Source organism: Hypanus sabinus, chromosome 3 (assembly GCF_030144855.1).
Source record: "Hypanus sabinus isolate sHypSab1 chromosome 3, sHypSab1.hap1, whole genome shotgun sequence".
In the NCBI taxonomy this organism is placed as follows: domain Eukaryota; kingdom Metazoa; phylum Chordata; class Chondrichthyes; order Myliobatiformes; family Dasyatidae; genus Hypanus; species Hypanus sabinus.
The window spans coordinates 172,016,881-172,033,977 of NC_082708.1; positions in this window are offsets into that span (position 1 = coordinate 172,016,881).

Below are 17,097 nucleotides of genomic sequence, written 5' to 3' on the forward strand. Positions count from 1 at the left end.
TACTATGGTTGATAACAGTATACACTTTGTGGCCAATTTATTAGATACCTCCTGTACCTAACAAAGTAGCCATGGAGTGTGTGTTTGTTGTATTCTGCTACTGTAGCCCATCCACTTCAAGGTTCAACGTGTTGTGTATTCAGAAATGCTCCTTAGCATACCACTGTTGTAATATGGTTATTTGAGTTACTGGTGCTTTCTTGTGAGCTTTGAACCAGTCTGGGCATTCTCCTTTGACCTCTCTCATCAACAAAGCATTTTCTCCCACGGAAGTGCGGCTCATTGAATGTCTCCTTTCTTGCACAATTCTTTGTAAACTCTAGAGACTATTGTGGAACTATTAGGGAGAGAGGTATGTTGAATGTTGTGGATGTTGAATGCCTGTGGTATGTTGAATACTGGGTGAGTGAGTACACTTTGGAGTACTGCAAGTCTGTGCCTTTGCTGTTGCTTTGCTGCACGCTTGGGTGCTTGGTGATGGGTGTCAATGTTTTTTTTTGCTGGTGGGGAGGGATTTCATTGCTTTGCTGCTGCAGGAGGGAGGGGAGTTGAGGGGGACTTTGGGGTTCCAATATTTAACTGTCTTTGGGACTCCATCTTGGATGGTTGCAAAGAAAAAGCATTTCAGGATGTATATTGTACACCTTTCTCTGACATTAAATGTACCTTTGAAACTTTTGAAATCCTAGGAGATCAGCAGTTTCTGTGATACTCAAACCATTAAATATGCACCAACAATCATTGCATGGTTAAAGTCACTTAGTTCACATTTCTTCCCATTCTGATATTTCATCTGAGAGACAACAGACCATGTCTGCAGGCTTTTATGCATTGAGTTGCTTCCACTTGGTTGGCTAATTAGGTATTTGCATTAACAAGCAGGTATACAGGTGTACCTAATGGCCACTGAGTGTGGATACTACAATGTATATCTACAGCAGTGTTAATGTGGTGAAGATTTCCATGTTGTCAGAAAACTATTTCTTGGTCCTGGCGTTGAATTCAAAAGAGTGCTCAACTATTGCTTTGTGTTTTGATTTTGAGGCCATTGCAATCTATCTTTTCTTCTGGCATGTATAAAACTTGGATTCTTCAACAGGCTAATTACAAGGTAATGACTGCCAATATTCCTGTAACATTAACTTCGCAAGCGTTTGATCACTGCTATTCCTCCTGTATCTGGACCAAAACATTAGGAGATGTCTTCTGGCTATCGTTGAACGTTGCACTGCTGCTGTCAAGAGGGCAGAATCACTGGCATTTTTGCTACAACCCCTTGGATGTCCTACAATCTAAACTGAACAAAAGGCTCATATGCTGAACAGTTTAGACCAGATTCTCTCTCCTTTTAGACCACATGTGATCCTGCCAGGAGGGCTCTACAATGGGAAGTTAAACCCGTTGCATCACCAACACCAGTCTACCTGCCATCAATGACATACACACAGAAAGCTGAGGGAAAAAGGCTCGCAATATCATGAAGGATCCCGTCCACCCTTCTTTGTCTCACTCTTATCTTAGAAGAGGCTTCTCAGCACCCTCACCAACACCACTAGATTGAAAAACAGTTCCTTTCCCCAAGCTATCAGACTGATGTACACTTCCATCCATTAACCCAACACACCACCAGGACATATCGAGGCCTAGAGTCACTTTTATGCACATGCCAACAGTCTGTGCAAATAACAGTTGTACATTATGTTGCATGGGATTGCTTTTATATTTATAGCTATTGTGTTCTTTGTGTTTAGTGTCTTTTTTATGCTGCATTTGATCCGGAGTTACAATCATTCTGTTCTCCTTTACACTAGTGTACTGAAGAATGACAGTAAACGAGCTTGAATCTCTCAGTCCACACTCTGAAACTCAGCCACTTGTAGAATACCAGGCAATGTCTTTCAGTGTGGACAATGATTTCTCCCATTTTTGTTTGATTGCGTTGAATAGGAAGCTTTCCACCATGTGTATCAAATCGATGTGGCAAATGGGATCTCTTTACCTTTTTGAGGATCTCCTTGTGAGAGCAGATCATTTCAGGTCAGCTTACATTATTAAGTTCCTTTGCTGTGGTGAGCAATGCTTGCTCACCCTCTGCACAAGCTTTCCACCTGATGTTGTCCATGAGAAACATCTCTATACTCTACAGAGAAGGTATGAGTGAGTCACCTGATTGGTGAAGTACTTTCATAAACCTTGATGTGTTTGAACTTTCATTTCTTACTTTCCCCTCAGAAACTGTGTTGCAAGCCTCCCATATGTTTGGATGTTTACTACATCATACTCATCTTTGTTGTTGACTAACACACTCTGTCTCACAAAAGCCATAGAGCATAAGACCAGAAGACATAGGAGCAGAATTATGCCATCTAGCCCATCGAGTCTGCTCCGCCATTCAATCATGGCTGATCCTATTTTTTTCTCATACTCATCCTCAGATCCCAACCATAACCTTTGATGCCACATCCAATCAAGAACCTATCAATCTCTACCTTAAACACACCCAGTGACCTGATCTCCGCAGATGCACTGGGCAACAAGTTCCACAAATTCACCACCCTTTGGCTAAAGAAATTTCTCCACATCTCTGTTTTGAAAGAGCACCCCTCTATCCTGAGGCTGTGCCATCTTGTGCTAGACTCACCTCACGTGGGAAACATCCTTTCCACATTTACTCTGTCTAGGCCTTTCAACATTCAAAAGGTTTCAATAAGGTCCCCCCTCATCCTTCTAAATTCCAGTGAGTACAGACCCAGAGCAATCAAACGTTCCTCGAATGATGAAAATATCCCTGTAATCACCCTTGTGAACCTCCTCTGGACCCTCTCCAATGCTAGCACATCTTTTCTAAGATGAGGGGCCCAAAACTGTTTACAATACTCAAGGTGAAACATCACCCATGCCTTATAAAGCCTCAGCATCTCATCCTTGCTCTTGTATTCTGGACCTCTTGAAATGAATGCTAACATGGCATTTGCCTTCCTCACCAAAGACCCAACCTGCAAGTTAACCTTCAGGGTGTTCTACACAAGGACTCCCAAGTCCTTTTGCATCTCAGATTTTTGGATTTTCTCCCCGTTAAGAAAATAGTCTGCACATTTATTTCTACTACCAAAGTGTATGACCATGCATTTCCCAACATTGTATTTCACTTGCCACTTCCTTGCCCATTCTCCTAATCTGTCTAAGTCCTACTACATCCTACCTGTTTCCTCAACACTACCTGCCCCTCTGCCATTCTTTGCATCATCTGCAAACTTGCCAATCATCTAAATCATTTATAAACAACATTAAAAGAAGTGGTCCCAACACCAACCCCCTGTGGAACACCACTAGTCACTGGCAGCCAACCAGAAAAGGATCTTTTTATTCCCACTCGCTGCCTCCTACCAATCAGCCAATGCTCTAACCATGTTAGAAACTTTCCTGTAATACCATGGGCTCTAAACTTGGTAAGCACCTTGTCAGAGGCCTTTTGAAAGTCCAAATATACAACATCCACTGCATCACCTTTAACTATCCTACTTGTAATCTACTCAAAGAATTCCAACAGGTTTGTCAGGCAGGATTTTCCCTGAAGGAAACCATGCTGACTGTGTACTATTTTGTCCTGTGTCACCAAGTACTCTATCACATAATCCTTAATAATTGATTCTAACATCTTCCCAACCACTGAGGTCAGGCTAACTGGTCTTCAATTTCCTTTCTGCTGCCTTCCTCCATTCTTAAAATTGGAGTGATATTTGCAAATTTCCAGTCCTCAGCCAGAGTCCAAGAATTTTGAAGTTAATTTCTAATGCCACCACAATCTCTAACACTACCTCTTTCAGAAACCTAGCGTGCAGTTCATCTGGTCTGGGTGACTTACGTACCTTTAGATTTTTTTAGCTTTTTGAGCACCTTCTCTCTTGTATTAGTAACTGCACCCACTTCTCTTCCTTCACACACTACAACATCAGACCGCGGGAGGAACTCACCGGGTCAGGCAGCATCTATCAAGAGAAATAAACAAGTAGTCAGTAAGTCAAGTCTGTTTATCTGGACTGAAGACAGGGGACTTAGCCAGTATAGAATGAAATGGCGAAGCAAACTAGGAGGTGATAGAGGAGGGGGTAATGGACAGATAAGAGCCAGAATGGTGTCAGAAACTGCAAGGTGATAGTCTGACCAGCTTCAATGAGAAGTTTTCTATATTCTTCTGTTAAATGTCAAAAATTTTCAAAAGTCAGGCAGTGTCTATAGAAAAAAGTAGCAGTATTAATGTCAATCTATAAGTTTTCTTCTCCACAGATAATTTAGATTGACAAGCTACTTTGTTGGACAACAAAAGTTCTTTGTGACTTTTATAAATGACTTGAACAAGGAAGTCGAAGGGCAGGTTAGTAAGCTTGCAGATGACAGGAAGGTTGGTGGAATGAATGGTGTGGAGGCTTGTTGTAGGTTTCAATGGGACCTTGACAGGATATAGAGCTAGGATGAGAAGTAGCAGATGGAGTTCAACCTGAAGAAGTGTGAATTGATTCACTTTGGAAGTTTGAATTCGAAAGCAGAATACAGGTTTAATGGCAGTGTGGAGGAACAGATGAATCTTGGGGTGTATAGATTCACAAGCATAGATCTCGCAAAGTTGCCGCACAAATTGCTGGGGTGTTTTGGCTTTCGTTAATCAGGGGATTGAGATCAAGAGCTGCAAGGTAACGTTGCAGCTTGATAAAGCCCGGGTTAGACCACACTTGGAATATTATGTTCAGTTCTGGTTACCTCATTATAGGAAGAATGAAGAAGCTTTAGATAGGATGCAGAGGAGATTTACTGTGATGATGTCTGGAATAGAAGACATGTCTTATGAAGATAAGCTGAGAGAGCTAGGGCTCTTTCTTTGGACTGAAGGAGAATGAAGAGTAACTTGATAAAGGTATACAAGATGATAAGATGCCAAGATAGAGTGAATAGGCAAAGGTTTTTTACCGTGGGACGGAAATAGCTATTACAAAGAAGTATAATTTTAAGGAGATCAGAGGAAAGTATAGGGGGAATATCAGAAATAAGTTCTTTACTCAGAGATTGGTGTGTCCTTGGAGTGCCCAGCCAGGGGAGGCAGTAGAGGCTGATACTTGAGGGACATTTAAAAAACTCTTACATAGGCACATGAATGATAGAGTGGAATGGTAATGTGGCAAGCATTTGGTCCACGAAGACAGACAAACAAAACTCATTTAACCCAAACAGCCATTTTTTATTGCAGCAAGCACAAAAACAGACCAGGTGCTCTGACCCGGAGGGAGGTCCCCCCTGGTTACAGTCAGGGTGACCCACAAACACGCATGCGAATAACCATATAACCCAAGATAAAAAGTAACAATAAATGAATTTGAACTTCCCACCATAATCCCATGAAAGCATTTTAAAATAAGAACAATAAATAGCGCCGGACACTAGGAGTGCTGGGGCGGCCGTTGATCTCAACCGTGCCCTCCCCCCCCCCACCCACCAGTGCACGAATGGCTCCACGTCCTGCCTGTACCCAGTTCAGTAGAAGCGCTCGAGCAGCTTGCCCAAGTCCTTATGACCCTGAAATGGCGGGCGCCATGGCGTGGGGTGCCTGGGTGACCACCAGCTGCAGGTGTTTGTCATCACCGGGAAATTGCCACGGCAGGAACTGAAACTCATGGTGAATTTCCGGTGTGCCCCACTGAGAGTATTGAGCCCTGGATCCAAGGTGAAGACCTCTGGTCAGTCTGACCAACGTTCCACGCTCAGCCACCCCTCACCTGCTTGCTGCCGGTCAATGGAGGGGAGGTCTACATCACCTCCGGCTGCCACCTGGAGCCCCGCCGCTTGCCCCTGGCTCCGCTGTGTTGCCCTGGGCCGTTGCGGGCCGCTGTGAAACCGGAGGTCGTTGCTGCACCCGTCAGGCCTGGTTCCTGGAGCCGCCCTGCCGAAGAGCCATGGCCTCAGCACCGAGGCAGAGTGTTGCCCTGGCAGAGTTATGCAGCTCCCCAATGGGATAGCAAGTCCGGCCCAATGATACAGGTCCCCCGGATGTCGGCTAGCTACACCTTGTGCTCGACCGTGATTTTTCCCCACTGTGCTGTGCAGCCTTCTCTTCCCTGTCATTGCCACAGTCGCCGGTGGCTGTGGTTAGCTGGACTGTCGTCGTTGTCCACCCAGGCGGGGACGGCTGGTCCGTGATGGTGACGGTTGACCCTGTGTCCACCAGCGCACGGCATCTGTTGCCCCCCACCATGCAGTCCACGTATAAACCTCGCTCTTAACCCAAACGACCCATCCACTGAGGCGACAACGGAGGGATTCTGCTGGAGGACTTGGGCGGCACTGCCCGCTCGGTGTTTCCCGATAGTCACACTGGATCAGTGTGGAGCAGTTCTGGGCTACCTGGTCTGTCTCACCACATTGATAGCAGAGATCGTTTGGTGGCATGCGGTGGCGCCAGCGCAGTGCTGGTCTTACCTGGCTCACAGGCTCCTCCTCGTCAGTTTCCTCTTCTGCTTCAGTGACCCACAGCATGGGGAGTAACACTGGAATGCCTTGGGAGACCAAAATTGCTTCTACCCTCCCTACCTGGGCCAACGCCTCCGACAGCAATGATGGTGATGTCAAGTGAAGACGCTGCCAAAGGTACTCCGGCGTCAGCACCTATGCAAGGGCGTGGAGGGCAAGCTCTTCCTGTGCCACGGGAGGGAACTGGGGGTAGCCGTGAACTGTTGCAAGCACTCCCAGGCTTTCTCTCACACTGCATTGTCCACTGCCCAGTTCTTACCTCATTGCCTCCTCCAATGGCTCCTGCCCAAAATGCTGCTCAAGCACCACTATGTGGGCCCTGTAGTCAGGTTGAGGAAGGTCCACAGGTTATCCCCCTCCTGCTCCAGGGCAAGATGCACAGGCGTCTCGGTGGGCATCCACCCGTTGTGCCATGCGGTAAGTTTGACCTGCGGCAGGTAAGGTTGGCACTGCTGTATCTGGGGAGCTTCAGGGTGGATCCTGTGGTGTGAATTGCTGAGGCCCATTAGTCTTTCTCCTGCTCAGGCGATATCGGTGGTGTTTGCCATGGCTGCAGTATCTTGGTTCCCCTGTGCGGGCCACAAGGGAGGTGGATGATACACTCCACTGTGTCCCTTGGGTTGCAGAGTCTTAGTACACTTGCCACATTGGGGTTCCCTGGGAAAACACAATCCTCAGATCCCAGGCCCAACCTCCGGTGCCGCATCTTTGGATGCACTATCTGATGTCATAGCCATTCAATCTCGCCGTCAATTTCTAATCCCACTCCTGATATCAATGCAGTGAATATTCAGTCCACAAAGACGGACAAGGAAAACTCATTTAACTCAACAGCCTGCGACAAGCACAAAGACAGACTGGGTGTTATGACCCGGGGAGATGGGGGAGGTGATGATCACACACCCCATTTACACTCAGGGTGACTCACAAACACAAACACTACAACCTATGGTTAAATTATAACAATGAATGAACTTGAACATTCCACTGTAATCCCATGAAAGCATTTTAACACAAGAACAGTAATGGTGCTGGCCACTAGGAATGCTGGACTCGTTGATCATACACCTTCTGGAGCACTACACCATGTAGGAGGGAAGTTTTATATTGATTTTAGAATAGGTTAAAAGGTCAGCTCCACATGGTAGGCCAAAGGGCCGGTACTGTGCTGGAATATTCTATGGTATGTTCTAGGTAAATGATGAAGGAAGGTGGTGCTTTGATATTCATTACAAAGGGAGGTTGAAGCACCAAAGAAACAAAGTCTTGCTGAGATTGTAAGCACTTGTGAGACCCTCATTTGATTGTGACATGTAGTTTTTAATCTCCATTCCAACAGAATGTTCTGAGAATGAACGTAGTGCAGATTCACTGGGTTAATTCTTCAAATGAAAGTATTTTTCATGGAATATTGATAGAGTATGAGTGGCCTGTTGAAAAATGAACTGAAAGATTGGTGGGGTAAATGTCCAGCTGTTGCTTGCTCTGTCTGTATCTAGAACCAGAATTCATTGTCTCACCGTGAAGCTTCAGCCATAATATTGAGAATTTTTTTTTCATGTAGAGGGTTGTAAATCTTTGGAATCTTCAGCCTCAGAGAGCTGAGAATAATCAGCATCTGAATATATTGAAGTTCAGATCAATAAATTTTGGGCACCACGGGAATTAAAGAAGTGAGAAAATGGATTCAGGCGCAGGATAAATCACAATTCCATTGACCACTAGAGGAGGTTTCAGGAGCTCCCAGAGCATATACACCTGCTCTTATTTGTTACAGTCTTTTGGCAGTCAGAAGCATAGATGCGTTAGACTTCAAAAGAAACAGTTTATTGCTTAAAAGCTTACGTCAGTCAATGGGCCTCAACTAAGCAGTATATCGCAAACAGTGAATGTTACTTCAAGGTGAGTGTGCATTCTGTGATCCACAATGCCCAGAAACTTATTTCCAATGGTTTAAATTAAGATTTTCTTTCTGTCCTCAAGAGATTTTATATTACAGAGAAATAAGGGAGCATTTTTCACTGTTCCTTGAAGGCTGTTCTTTCTTGTGTTTAATCTATAGATGTGCTGTCCAGAGAAGGGAAAGGCTTAAGTTTTTATAGAAACAAGAGATTCTGAAGATGCCGGAAAACTTGAGCAACACACATAAAATGCAGAAGAAACTCAGCAGATCAGGCAGCATCTATGGAGGGAAATGAACAATCGTCGTTTTAGGCTGAGACCTCAAATTCTCAACTCGAGTATACAATCACCTTAGGGATTGCAATGGCTCAAGAAGGTAGCTCATCACCACCTTTAAGGAAAAAACCTTAAACCTTAAGGGAAGTTTAAACATTCTGAATAAATCTTAAGTCAAAGCACACTTGAAGCATTGTGTGCAGTTCTGGTAAACACAATATAGGAAGGGTGTAACTTTTCATGCCCTGACTAATCAAGAAACTATCAAAGTCTGCCTTAAATATACCCAGCCACCTGACCTACACAGCATGGGCGATAAATTCTACATACTCACCCTCTGGCTACAGAAACTCCTTTACATCTTCATTCTATTCAAAGGCTGTGCCCTCTGGTCCTAGACTCCCCACTATTTGAAACATCCTCTCCGCATCCACGCTATGCAGATAAGCCTACAAGAGGAGAGGCTGTACTTGATTTGGTATTGGGAAATGAACCTGGTCAGATGTCAGATCTCTCAGAGGAAGAGCATTTTGGAGATAGTGATCATAATTCTACCTCCTTTACAATAGTATTGGAGAGAGATAGGAACAGACAAGTTAGAAAAGTGGTTAATTGGAGTAAGGGGAGTTATGAGTCTATCAGGCAGGAAATTGCCAGCTTAATTTGGGAACAGATGTTTTCAGGGAAAAGTACAGAAGGATTGATACCTGGAAATATGATGTTGTAGCTATTAGTGAAACATGGTTGCAGGAGGGGTGTGATTGGCAACTAAATATTCCTGAATTTCATTGCTTCAGGTGTAATAGAATCGGAGGAACAAGAGGGGGAGGTGTTGTGTTGCTTGTCAGTGAAAATATTACAGTGGTGCTGAGGCAGGATAGATTAGAGGGCTCATCTAGGGAGACTGTTTGGATGGAATTGAGGAACGGGAAAGGTGTAGTAACACTTATAGGGGTGCATTATAGACCACCTAATGGGGAGCGAGAATTGGAGGAGCAAATTTGCAAGGATTTAGCAGTTATTTGTAGTAAACACAGAGTTGTGATTGTGGGAGATTTTAATCTTCCACACATAGACTGGGAAGCCCATACTGTAAAAGGAATGGATGGTTTGGAGTTTGTAAAATGTGTGTAGGATAGTTTTTTGCAGCAATACATAAAGGTACCAACTAGAGAAGGGGCAGTGTTGGATCTTCTGTTAGGGAATGAAATAGGTCAGGTGACGGAGGTATGTGCTGGGTAGCGCTTCAGGTCCAGTGATCACAATGCCATTAGCTTCAATATAATTATGGAGAAGGACAGGACTGGACCCAGGGTTGAGATATTTGATTGGAGAAAGGCTAACTTTGAGGAGATGTGAAAGGCTTGGGACAATTTGTTTTATGGGAAGGATGTAACAGAGAAATGGAGGTAATTTAAAGGTGAAATTTTGAGGGTACAGAATCTTTATCTTCCTGTTAGGTTGAAAGGAAAGGTTAAAAGTTTGAGAGAGCCATGGTTTTCAAGGGATTTTGGAAACTTGGTTAGGAAAAAGAGAGATATCTACAATAAATATAGGCAGCAAGGAGTAAATGAGGTGCTCGAGGAATATAAAGAATGTAAGAAGAATCTTAAGAAAGAAATTAGAAAAGCTAAAAGAAGATATGAGGTTGCTTTGGCAGTAAGGTGAAAATAAATCTGAGGGGTTTCTACAGTTATATTAATAGCAAAAGGATAGTGAGGGATAAATGTGGACAGCTATGTGTGGAGCCGAAAGAGATGGGGGAGATTTTGAACAATTTCTTTTCTTTGGTATTCACTAAGGAGAAGGATATTGAATTGTGTAAGGTAAGGGAAACAAGTAGGGAAGTTATGGAAACTATGACAATTAAAGAGGAGGAAGTATTGGCACTTTTAAGGAATATAAAAGCAGATAAATCTCTAGGTACTGACAGGATATTCCCTAGGACCTTGAGGGAGGTTGGTGTAGAAATAGCAGGGGCTCTGACAGAAATATTTCAAATGTCATTAGAAACAGGGATGGTGCTGAAGGATTGGCGTATTGTTCATGTGGTTCCATTGTTTAAAAAGGGTTCTAAGAGTAAACCTAGCAATTATAGGCCTGTCAGTTTGACATCAGTGGTGGGCAAATCAATGGAAAGTATTCTTAGAGAAGGTATATATAATTATCTGGATAGACAGGGTCTGATTAGGAACAGTCAACAGGTTGGAGGCCGTTGACTAGTGGTGTGCCTCAGAGACCTGTACTGGGTCCAATGTTGTTTGTCATATACATCTGGATGATGGGGTGGTAAATTGGATTAGTATGTATGCAGATGATACTAATGTAGGTGGCGTTATGGATAATGAAGTAGGTTTTCAAAGTTTGCAGAGAGATTTAGGCCAGTTAGAAGAGTGGGCTGAATGATGGCAGATGGAGTTTAATGCTGATAAATGTGAGGTGCTACATTTTGGTAGGAATAATCTAAATAGGGCATACATGGTAAATGGTAGGGCATTGAAGAATGCAGTAGAACAGAGTGATCTAGGAATAATAGTGCATGGTTCCCTGAAGGTAGAATCTCATGTGGGTAGGGTGGTGAAGAAAGCATTTTGTATGTTGGCCTTTATAAATCAGAGCATTGAGTATAAGCGTTGGGATGTAATGTTAAAATTATACAAGGCATTGGTAATGCCAAATTTGGAGTATTATGTATAGTTCTGGTCACCGAATTATAGGAAAGATGTCAACTAAATATAGAGAGTACAGACAAGATTTACTAGAATGTTAACTGGGTTTCAACACCTAAGTTACAGGGAAAGATTGAACAAGTTAGGTCTTTATTCTTTGGAGCATAGATAGTTGAGGGGGGACTTGATAGAGGTATTTGCAATTATGAGGGGGTAGATAGAGTTGATGTGGATAGGCTTTTTCTATTGAGAGTAGGGGAGATTCAAACAATAGGACATGAGTTGAGAGTTAGGGGGCAAACGTTTAAGGGTAACACGAGGGGGAATTTCTTTACTCAGAGAGTGGTAGCTGTGTGGAATGAGCTTCCAGTAGAAATGGTAGAGGTAGGTTCGGTATTGTCATTTAAAGTAAAATTGGATAGGTATATGGACAGGAAAGGAATGGAGGGTTATGGGCTGAGTGTGGGTCAGTGGGACTAAGTGAGAGTATGCGTTTGGCACGGACTAGAAGGGCCGAGATGGCCTGTTTCTGTGCTGTAATTGTTATATGGTTAAATGGTTATAAATGTGGCAAATGTTCAGGGGATATTTGTGTTGAGTTCTGCATAGGTATGTTCCAATGTGACAGGGAAGTTGTGGTAGGGTACAGGAACTGTGATGTACAAAGGCTGTAATAAATCTAGTCAAGAAGAGAAGAAAAGCTTACAAAAGGTTCAGAGAGCTAGGTAATGTTAGAGATCTAGAAGATTATAAGGCTAATAAGAAAGAGCTTAAGAATGAAATTAGGAGAGCCAGAAGGGACCATGAGGAGGCCTTGGTGGGCCAAATTAAAGAAAACCCCAAGGCATTCTACAAGTATGTCAAGGGCAAGAGGATAAGATGTGAAAGAATAGGACCAATCAAATGTGACAGTGGAAAAGTTTGTTTTGCAGTGGAGGAAATAGCAGAGGTACTTAATGAACACTTTACTTCAGTATTCACTATGGAAAAGGATCTTGGTGATTGTAGTGATGACTTACTGCAGACAGAAAGCTTGAGCATGTAGATATTAAGAAAGAGGATGTGCTGGAGCTTTTGGAAAGCATCAAGTTGGATAAATTGCTGGGACCAGATTAGATGTACACCAGACTACTGTGGGAGGTGAGGGAGGAGATTGCTGAACCTCTGCCAATGATCTTTGCATCATCAATGGGGAAGGGAAGGACCGGAGGGCTGCTGATGTTGTTCCCTTATTCAAGAAAGTGAGTAGAGGTAGCCCAGGAAATTATAGATCAATGAGTCTTACTTCAGTGGTTGGTAAGTTGATGGAGAAGATCCTGAGGGGCAGGATTTATGAACATTTGGAGAGGTATAATATGATTGGGAATAGTCAGCATGGCTTTGTCAAGGGCAGGTCGTGCCTTAAGAGCCTGATTGAATTTTTTGAGGATGTGACTAAAGATATTGATGAAGGAAGAGCAGTATATGTAGTGAACTGTTTATGGATTTCATAAGGCATTTGATAAGGTAACCCATGCAAGGCTTATTGGGAAAGTAAGAAGGCATGGGATCCAAGGGGATGTTGTTTTGTGGATCCAGAACTGGCTTGTCCACAGAAGGCAAAGAGTGGTTGTAGACGGTTGTACGTGGAGTGCCTCAGGGATCTATTCTGGGACCCTTACTCTTCGAGATTTTTATAAACGACCTGAATGAGGAAGTGGAGTGATGGGTTAGTAATTTTGCTGATGACACAAAGGTTGGGGATGTTGTAGATAGTGTGAAGGGCTGTCAGAGGTTACAGCGGGACATTGCTAGGATGCAAAACTGTGCTGAGAAGTGACAGATGGAGTTCAACCCAGATAAGTGTGAAGTGATTCATTTTGTTTGGTCAAACTTGATGGCAGAATATAGTATTAGTGGTAAGACTCTTGGCAGTGTGGAGGATCAGAGGGATCTTGGTGTCCGTGTCCATAGGATGCTCAAAGCAGCTGTGCAAATTGACTCTGTGGTTAGAAGGCGTACGGTGTATTAGCCTTCATCAATCATGGAATTGAATTTAGGAGCCGATAAGTAATGTTACAGCTATATAGGACCCTGGTCAGACCCTACTTGGAGTACTGTGCTCAGTTCTGGTCGCCTCACTACAGGAAGGATATGGAAGCCATAGAAAGGGTGCAGAGGAGATTTACGAGGATGTTGCCTGGTTTGGGGAGCATGCCTTGTGAGAATAGATTGAGTGAATTCAGCTTTTTCTCTTTGGAGCGATGGAGGATGAGAGGTGACCTGATAGAGGCGTATAAGGTGATGAGAGGCATTGATCATGTGGATGGTCAGAGGCTTTTTTCCAGAACTGAAATGTTTGCTACAAGAGGTCACAGGTTTAAGGTGCTGGGGAGTAGGTACAGAGAAGATGTCAGGGGTAAGTTTTTTATGCAGAGAGTAGTGAGTGCGTGGAATGGGCTGTCAGCAATGGTGGTGAGGTAGATACGATAGGGTCTTTTAAGAGACTTTTGGATAGGTACATGGAGCTTAGAAAAATAGAGGGATATAGGTAAACCTAGGAATTCCTAAGGTAGGGACATGTTCGGCACAACTTTGTGGGCTGAAGGGCCTGTATTATGCTGTATGTTTTCTATGTTTCTATCTAGCTAGGCCTTTCAACATTCAATAGGTTTCAATGAGATCAGCCTTCAATCTTCTAAATTCCAGCAAGTAAAGGCCTAGAGCCATAAAACACTCCTTATATGATAACCATTTCAATCCCAGAATTATTCTTCTGAATTTCCTCTGAACCCTCTCCAATATTGGTACATTCCTTCTTAGATGAGGAGCCCAAAACCGTTCACAAAACTTCAAGTGAGTCCTCACCAGTGCCTTATAAAAACCTCAGTATTACATCCTCGCTTTTATATTCTAGTTTCTGCAAAATGAATGGTAACATTGCATTTGCCTTCCTCAACACCAGCTCAATCTGCAAGTTAACCCTCAGGGAATCCTGCACCTCGGATTTTTGAATTTTCTGACCAATTTGAAAATAGTTTATGCTTTTGTTCCTTCTACCAAATTGCATGACCGTACTTCCCAGCTCTGTATCCCGTCTGCCACTTAGACCATTCTCTTAATGTGTCTAGGTCCTTCTGCAGCCTCCTGACTTCTTCAACATTATCAGCCCCTTCACCAACCTTCATATCGTCGGTAAACTTGGCCACAAAGCCAATAATTTGATCAACCAATATAAAAGTAAAAAGAAGCAATCCCAAAACCAACCCTTGTGGTACACCACTAGTCACTGGCAGCCAAGAAGAAAAGGCTCCCTTTATTTTTTGCCTTCTTCCAATTGACCAATTTTCTATTCATGCTAGTATCTTTCCTGTAGTACCATGGGTTCATATCTTATTAAGTTGCCTCTTGTCAAAGACATTCTGAAACTCCAAGTGCAAAACATCCACTGATTCTTCATTGTCTATCCTGCTAGTTATTTCCTCAAAAAATTCCAACAGATTTGAGAGGCAAGATTTTTCCTGAAGGAAATCATGCTGACTTTGGCCTATTTTATCATGTGCCTCTAAGTATCCTGAGACCTCATCCTTAATAATCCAGCATCTTCCCAACCACTGAGGTCAGGCTAACTGCTCTATAGTCTCCTTTCTTTTGCTTCCCTGCCTTCTTGAAGAGTGGAGTGACATTTGGTATTTTCCAGTCCATGGGAACCATGCCAGGATCTAGTGATTCTTGAAAGATCTTACATATGCCTCTACAATCTCTTCAGTTACCTCTTTCAGAACCTTGGGGTGTAGTCCATCTGGTCCAAGTGATATATCTACCTTCAGACCATTCAGATGCCTATGTACCTTCTCCTGAGTAATAGCAATTGCACTCCCTTCTGCACCTTGAAACTCTCAATCTTCCTGCATGCTGGTAGTGTCTTCCACAGTAAATATGAATGCAAGATACATTTTCAGTTTTTCTGCCATTTCCTTGTCTCCCATTACTACCTCACCAGCATTATTTTCTAGTGGTCCAACATCTACTCTCACCTTTCTTTTACTCTTCATATATCTGAAAAAAAGCCGGTATTCTCTTTGATATTATTGGCTAGTAAGGTTTCACTGCTAAGGCTAAGATTCTGTGTAGTGTTCCACTGTTAAGGTAATGGTTTCTCTGCAGCAGCAATGTTTGGGTTATGACTAGAGATACCGGGACTTTGGAATGCAGGGGCTAACCAATGACAGAAATGTTGTTCTTTCTTGTATGTATGGGAGCCGGGTCTTCTTGGTCTTTTGACAAGGAGCAATGGAGAGAGAGGACGTGAATGCAGAGAGCTGGAAGACCACTGGACGGAGTGGATTGAGGAGCGAGGGTCTGAGGGCTGACGACGCTCGGAGGAGCTCGATGGTTGATGAATAACCATATCAGTGAGCTCCAACATGTACTTCTGACTTTTTTCCTTTCAATGGGCTCTTTTACTTTTTATTTTCTTAACTAAACCTCTATCCAGAGTAAGATTTCAATCATTTAATTGCACATGGTGTACTGTCTGATACTTTGCGGTACGGATTTGTAACCGGGCGACTCCTCACGCAGCTGAACGAGGTTTTGTGGCGACCCACTTTCTGTGCAGGCGAACCGGCTCACAAATAGCCAGCGCGCGGGGAGAGACTTTGGTGATGCACCTCTGACGTCATTTCCACCCGGAGAGGGCGGGCGCTAGGGATTAAATGCCAGCGCCGCGAAGTTTGAATGAACTAGTCTCAAAATGACTTACCGACTGCGTGTTGTTGTCTCTAGCTCTGTATGTAGCACATCGCTACATCGGTGACCCCAACGGTCCAAACTGGATTTGGACCAAAGATGACCGACTCTTCATCTGTTCACGCAGTTTCGTTAAAACTGCCGACTTTCTGGACGCTGTGACCACGTATGTGGTTTAGCCAAGCAGAAGCCCAGTTCCAGATTCAGCAGATATCTTCTGTTACTATCACATGGTGAGCACCCTTGACCAGGAGATGGCCGCCCAGGTTGCGGATTTCATACAGTTGCCCCCAGAAGAAGGCAAATATGAAGCATTCAAAGCACTGCTCATTGAGACCTTTGGCCTCTCACGGTGTGAGCTGGGTGCCCGCCTGCTTCACCTGGACGGTTTGGGAGACAGACTGCCTTCAGCATTGATGAACGAGATGCTGTCCCTGGCTGACGGACACAAGCCCTGCCTCATGTTTGAGCAAGCGTTCCTAGAGCAACTGCCCAAGGACATACATCTGCTGCTGGCCGACGCAGATTTCAGTGACCCCCAGAAGGTGGCGGCCCGGGCAGATGTGCTGTGGAAAGCCAAGAGGGAGAGCATGGTGTCAGTCGGTCAGATTACCAGGCCACGCGCCCAACAGCAGACCAGACCAGGCCCGGCAGGGGGGCGCACACAACACAGAGGCAGGAGTGAGGAGGACAGTGAACAGTGGTGTTTCTACCACCAGCAGTGAGGCACAGAAGCCTGCCGTTGTCGCCCGCCCTGCAAGGGCCAGGGCCAGGTCCAGCTGTCGCTAATGACTATGGCAGCTGGCCACCAGGACAGCCTCTTGTACGTCTGGGACAAACAGTTGGGACGCCGCTTCTTGGTCGACACCGGAGCGAAAATCAGCGTCTTGCCCTCGACGGGGTACGACACCCGCAACAGGAAGGCAGGACCCACCCTGAGAGCCGCAAACAGCAGCACAATACGGACCTACGGCACCTGCACAGTGCAGCTGCAGTTTGG